Source organism: Morone saxatilis, unplaced genomic scaffold, assembly GCF_004916995.1.
Source record: "Morone saxatilis isolate NCDOM2014 unplaced genomic scaffold, NCSU_SB_2.0 Contig16, whole genome shotgun sequence".
NCBI lineage: Eukaryota > Metazoa > Chordata > Actinopteri > Moronidae > Morone > Morone saxatilis.
The window spans coordinates 7,589,550-7,595,549 of NW_023339718.1; the positions used below are offsets into that span (position 1 = coordinate 7,589,550).

The window sequence follows — 6,000 nt, forward strand, 5'->3', positions numbered from 1 at the left end:
AGAAAGCCATCTTGCCTGTGATTAAAAAGACCCTGTACACTTATGCAAGAGTGTACACACACACACACACACACACACACTCACTCACATACCCAAACACATGCAGACAGTAAAGGTCCCTCAAACCTTAACCGTCTGGCTCCGTCTCTGATGATGCTGTACAGACTTTAAACAAATCTCTGAGCCCCTCTCCACTCTGTCAGCAGAGTGAGAGGGATGAGAGAGCACAAAAGGATCCAGGAATCAAACAAAGACCAAGCAAAAGCAAAGCTGGGCTGACCTTGAGTGCTGGTGCCAGCAGCTCTGTTTAAAGCTAAAACAGCTTTGAATCATGCATTTGCACATCAATTGCTGCAATCAAAGGAATATCAATCAGTGAGGTTGTCTTTAAAGACCTGGTTAAACAAATTAGGAAAACATTTAGTTTAGTCTGTGTTTATAATAAATGAATGAACAAAGGGCATGAAACAGCTGGCAGATTTGCTGCAGTGTGTGTGTGTGAATCCGTGTGTGTTCGTCCTCTTCAGCGATTCATTAACAAGCTCACACTTTTACCACAAAAAAACTGTAATGCTCCCTTTGCCCTTCTTTTCCCACCACTCTCTCTGCTTGATAAATGCACCCTCTACTCCTCTACTCCAATATTTCTCATTTATCTTCTCCCCCTCTCTGCCTGATTCTTATGAATTTTTTATTCTTTTGATTTAAGCTTTTATACTTTACTGCTCATTTTCTTCCGCCTTCTCTGCCACTCCATCCGTTCCACATCACTGTCCTCAATTGGCTTTACTTTCTTCTCCTCCACACCCTCTATTGCCTTTCTACCTGCCTCTGTGTTAGCACAAGTCCCACACTTTGTTCGACAGAGGCGCAGTGGGAGAAGAATGACTGTGGTTTGGACATAAAAGGCCACATTTGTACACAGATTCTTGCTTGGACACAGTGCACTCCAAAATGAGGTTTCTGATTAACCACTGTATTGGAAAAACTAACTTGCTTCTTGGGATATAACCACACTTGCTCTGCATGGTGGTGAAAGCTACACTAACAGCTGTAAATCCCATATAAGATCCAGCTTCCGTGTCTCTAAACCAAACCACCAAAACATTACAACACTGTTAATAATAGTCTGACAGGCATTACAGTATCACTTAGGTAACATGGTTATGACATTAAAAAGGACATAGGTCATTACTAGGAGATTTCTCTTTAGAAATGCTTCCATATTGCCAGAGTGAATATGGCAGCATTTCTCATTCAGAGAGGAATCAGACCAAACGAGAGCGTGATTGAGTATATTTATATTGCTAAAGATAATGATCAGTCTAGAGTCATGTAAAGGCTACACTGTGGGTGATGGACACAATGTAACTACACAAATAAGCCCATCATTAAATAAACACTTTCACTGACTGAAAAGCAATTATAGTACTTTTGACAGTGAAAGAAAGGAGACCAAATTACAGCAACTGCATAAACATAGATATCAATTAACTACTGGATGTATGAACGGTACAAGTGGAGAATTTAATTTTGTGAGTCAAGTGTTTGAGAGAGTTCATTTGTTGATTGATCTGGTTTTCTTTCATCAAAGTTGCTGCATTTATTTTTATACAGTGAATTCTTAACTGAACTTTAAAGAGAGAGTCTTAAAAGAGAGCAAGACACTAAATGCATATTTGCTAGATCACCAACTTTTACAATAATGAGCACATGGTTTGAGACTCCTGTGCCAAAACAAATAAACACACGAAAACAGACGAGTTTGAGTGCACAATTATCTGATAAATTATTTAGTTGACTGATGACAACTTATTTGATTAATCGTTGAAACAATTCAAGCTCTCAAATTAGCTTACTTTTATATAAAACTGCTTCTCGAATTTCCAGATCTGCTGTTTTTCTCTCTTTCCCATCATTGTAAATATAACTTTGGACAAAATAGACCATTTGGATACACTACTTCGGACAAAAACCTGGTTTTATCATTATTTTTGGCATTTTATAGATCAAGCCATTAATACGTTGGTTGAAACGATTGTTAACATTTAATTTGATCAAAACAAAACCATTTGTTATAAGCGATAGACAAAGGAGGGTTAAAATATATATATTTTAACCAAGGATAAAGCAAGAAAAGAGAAAAACAAGAGAAGGGCCAGCTCAGCCCGTGTCCTAATGTCCTTGTCAATGGTGGCACCGAAACCATGCTCCATGCTCCACTGAGCTGGAGGCAAGCCAGCTAGATTTTAAGGAATGCACACACACATATAGTACACACACACACACACCGAGTAAAAGAGCTGTCACCACAGTCCAGTTCCATGCAATGGGTCTTAGAGTGACCCGATAAGAGGAGGTCCTGTATTTATAGCAGCTAAATTAACAGGCTCCTTCTGGGGATTTCAGAATAGAAGACAAGCAGCCTAGATCTAACTCTAATCCATGCGTCTGGGTGTATGCCGGGCCAACAGCGGTACAGCTCAACTCACATTAACAATCACAGACAGGGAAGTAAGAGATAAACACACCAGACAACACAGGCTTACACACAAGCAGGACAAATTTCTAAAAAGGATGATACATTTTATATAAGCTTTCACTAATGCTCACAGGCACACATAAACACAAACAAACATGTTGTCACAGTGATTCTTTCACAGTGTCTTCAGAGTGGCAGGTGTTAGACCAGTAGGCAATGCCAGAGAGGCTGCCTGTGATGGTGGCAATGTGGACAGCAGCCAGATACAGGGTGAAGCAAGGGTGGATGGACGACAGGGATGCAGTGCATGCTGGGTATCAAGCAGGGACACAGAGGGGGAGTTGATGCTGTCAAAAAAAAAACAACAAGGGGGGACTTGAGGAAAGGAGTAGAGAGGAGGCAGAGAGAAGAGCGGAGGATACGGGTTGACAGGGCGAAAGGTCTGCGTGGAGTGTGAGAGGCAGTTGAGAGGAAAAAGAGATAAGACAGGGAACTGTAAGTGGGAGAAAAGAAAGAGAAAGCGCTGAATGTCAAGAGACAAGCAGGGTATATAAGATGAGGGGATGAGGAGGAAGGATGGCAAGCAAGAAGGAGGTAGATCAAGGTGCTGGACTTGCAAGAGAAGACAGGAATGATGGGGAAATGTTGCAAAAGAGAGGTGGAAATCAGGAAATGAAGAGACAGAGATTTGGCAACAGAAAGAGAGGGGGTAGGTTTTATATGAACAAATCTGCTGCCAAGGGAATGAAGCATAGAACTCTGTAAATGAGCAGGCGTGGAAATAATTGGGAGAAATAGTGTCTTTGTATGAGAGGGAAAAAAGTCTCCTCAAAACTTGACAGGTGCACTTACGGCTAAAGACAGAACATGTTATAATTACTTGTTAGCAATTAACTTTGAAAGAGAGTTATGACAGAATTTAGATAAATGGAATATTTTACATACTTTTCATGCTTAATTATAAAGAAGGTAGAGCAGATATGTATAGAAAAAGTAGCTTTATAAAAAAAAAACCTCTTCTAAATGAATGTAAGGAATAATGTAATCAAAATTATGAATATATCCAATACTACTGGTGTATAGATATTTTTCAATAAATACAGAAATAGTAAATTGTAGTTTTTGCTTCAAACAGCAATATATTTTGGTCACTGTAGGAAACACACAGTATTATCCATAATGTCAATGTAACCTTTCAGCAGGTTATTTGATGCCTCAGTAGATACCAGATGGTCACTTCCTCTGTCACCTCTCTGTCCCCGTCTGGATGTGTGTGTTGATCCTCACTTGTGTGTCTGTGGGTGTGATTTCAGAGACACTAACACACACACCTACACAAACATACGCATGCTGTTTGGGGATTTGACGCCACTGCAGATGGTGTGTAATTGTTTGTTTATGATGTGTTGTTCTGCATGAGTAGGCTTTCCTGTTCAGATCTCTGACCCTTGACCTCTGACCTCTATCCCTGAGCAGACCAGACGACTGCAATTACAGCATGGGTTTAGTCCATGGGGTTAGGTTTAACACGCAAATGAGCATTAAAAACATCTAGAAACAACAGTTTGCTTTCTACAGCAGAACCTTATCAATTCAAAAGACTTGGAGGAGGGGAGGAGGACGAGATATTACTAAAGCTGCAGCTCTATGGATGGCAATTTTCTTATGGGGGTCAGTCTGTTGGTCTGTCTATCACTTTGGTCCTTACTGAAACATCTTAACAACTATTAGAAGCATTACCATGAAGTTTGGTACAGATTTGTAGTGTAGTACCTCAACCACTATTGGATGGCTTACTATAAAATTCCTTCATGTTTAACCTCTGGTAGAGCTGGGTGATATGGCCTGAAAATAAAATCTAAAAGAAAAAAAAAATAGAACCATAAAAGAAACCATGTCTGTGAAATACCACTGCATCTGTAATGTCGTATCACTGGGCCCCCTTCTTCTCATATGGGAAACTATGGGAAAATTATTCTACATGTTTTGTGTAGATGAGTAACTTGAATGGATTGAGGCTTATTTTACAGAGTCCTTAGCAGCTATATATCTGCATTATAACATTCTTAGCTTAAATCTACAAGGATAAACTGTAATCATTTCACTGATCCCTTGACTTTTCTAGCACCACTGTCGAGTTTTCAGTTCTTCCAGTACTTTAGTTTAGGACTAAATATTAATGACATTTCCATCAGCCTCAGTTGTACTTTGTGTTGAGTGCTAATTAGCAGATGTCAGTATGCTATTATGGTAAACAAAGCTGGTGAACGTGGTAAACATCAGCATTGTCACTGTGAGCATGTTAGCATGCTGAAATGAGCATTTAGTACAAAACACTGCTGTGCCAAAGTACAGCTTCACATCCAAGACATTCCCTCCGTCTTGGGTTTTACTATAGCACTGGCATGTGCACAATAATATGCTGCACATCTGAAACACGTGCACATATACAACAGACATGTAATGTCAATATATACCAAAAGAGACCTGACCTTTCTTCCATCTTCTTCTATAATGAGGTCAGAGGTCATGGAGACATGGATTGCTGACAGTAGAATGGAATCTGAATCCTCCAGTTTGGAGGCTGAATTTTTCAACCACTATATAATCGTTCCACCTTTTCTTCTTTGCTGACTCTGAAGTTATTTTCTTTGTGAACAGACAAGATGCCACAGCTGACTGGACCAATACAAAAGCTTGTTGGACGGACAGAGTGAAAGAGGCTGATAGAAAAAGATAGAGAAAAGCGGTAGGACAACAGTGGAGAATAACAACAGCAGGACTAAAACACACTCAGACAACAAGGCAGAAGTCTTTCTCACTCATCTTCACACACCGGACAAGCAGACAAACACACAAGCACACAAGTCTCTCAATCTTCAGGGCCACAGATATGAACATTGACACAAATGTGCTCTGTCTCTATTTCACATATACAAACATAACCAGGAATTGCAAATTCCCGACCACGCCCATACGTCGGGGCTTCACTGACCAAACTGCTGGCTTTCAATTAGCCAGCCACAACTATGTGCCTCGCCTTCCTCTCCACCCTCTTCCGCTACTTTCCCTCATACTCACCCTCTTCCCCTCTCCCACACACCCAGAGCATGGCTGCAGTTAAGGGTGAAGGGTGCGGTTGAGAGTGCAAGAAAGAGTAAGAGATAAATGAAGAGAGAAATAAAAATCAATGGCAAATTAGCTGAGAGAGGGTTAGAGTATGGGAGAAAATGAAAAGTGAGAATGAAGATATAAGTAGACTATATGGAGAGTGGGAAGAATGATGGGAGAAAGAAGAAAGGATAGAATATGGGTGAATGGATGAAATGGTGTGGTAAGTGAATTGCTGGGATGTTGGGGGAGGAAATCACGCAGACTGTCAGTAACACACAACACATGTCACGTCATACTCACGCCCATAGACACATACCAAAGCACACTTAAAGTGCCACACGTACACATACAGTATGTACAATGATTTACAGAACACATAGCCTGGAGTCAGATTAGGAGAAAAC

At 40.4% G+C, this 6,000-nt stretch overlaps 1 protein-coding gene across 4 annotated transcripts in view; it reads right to left on the reverse strand.

Moving 5' to 3' along the window:
- The window catches only part of rtkn (rhotekin), a 56,044-nt gene that overhangs the window by 10,600 nt on the left and 39,444 nt on the right, over positions 1–6,000 (reverse strand). The window lies entirely within an intron of this gene.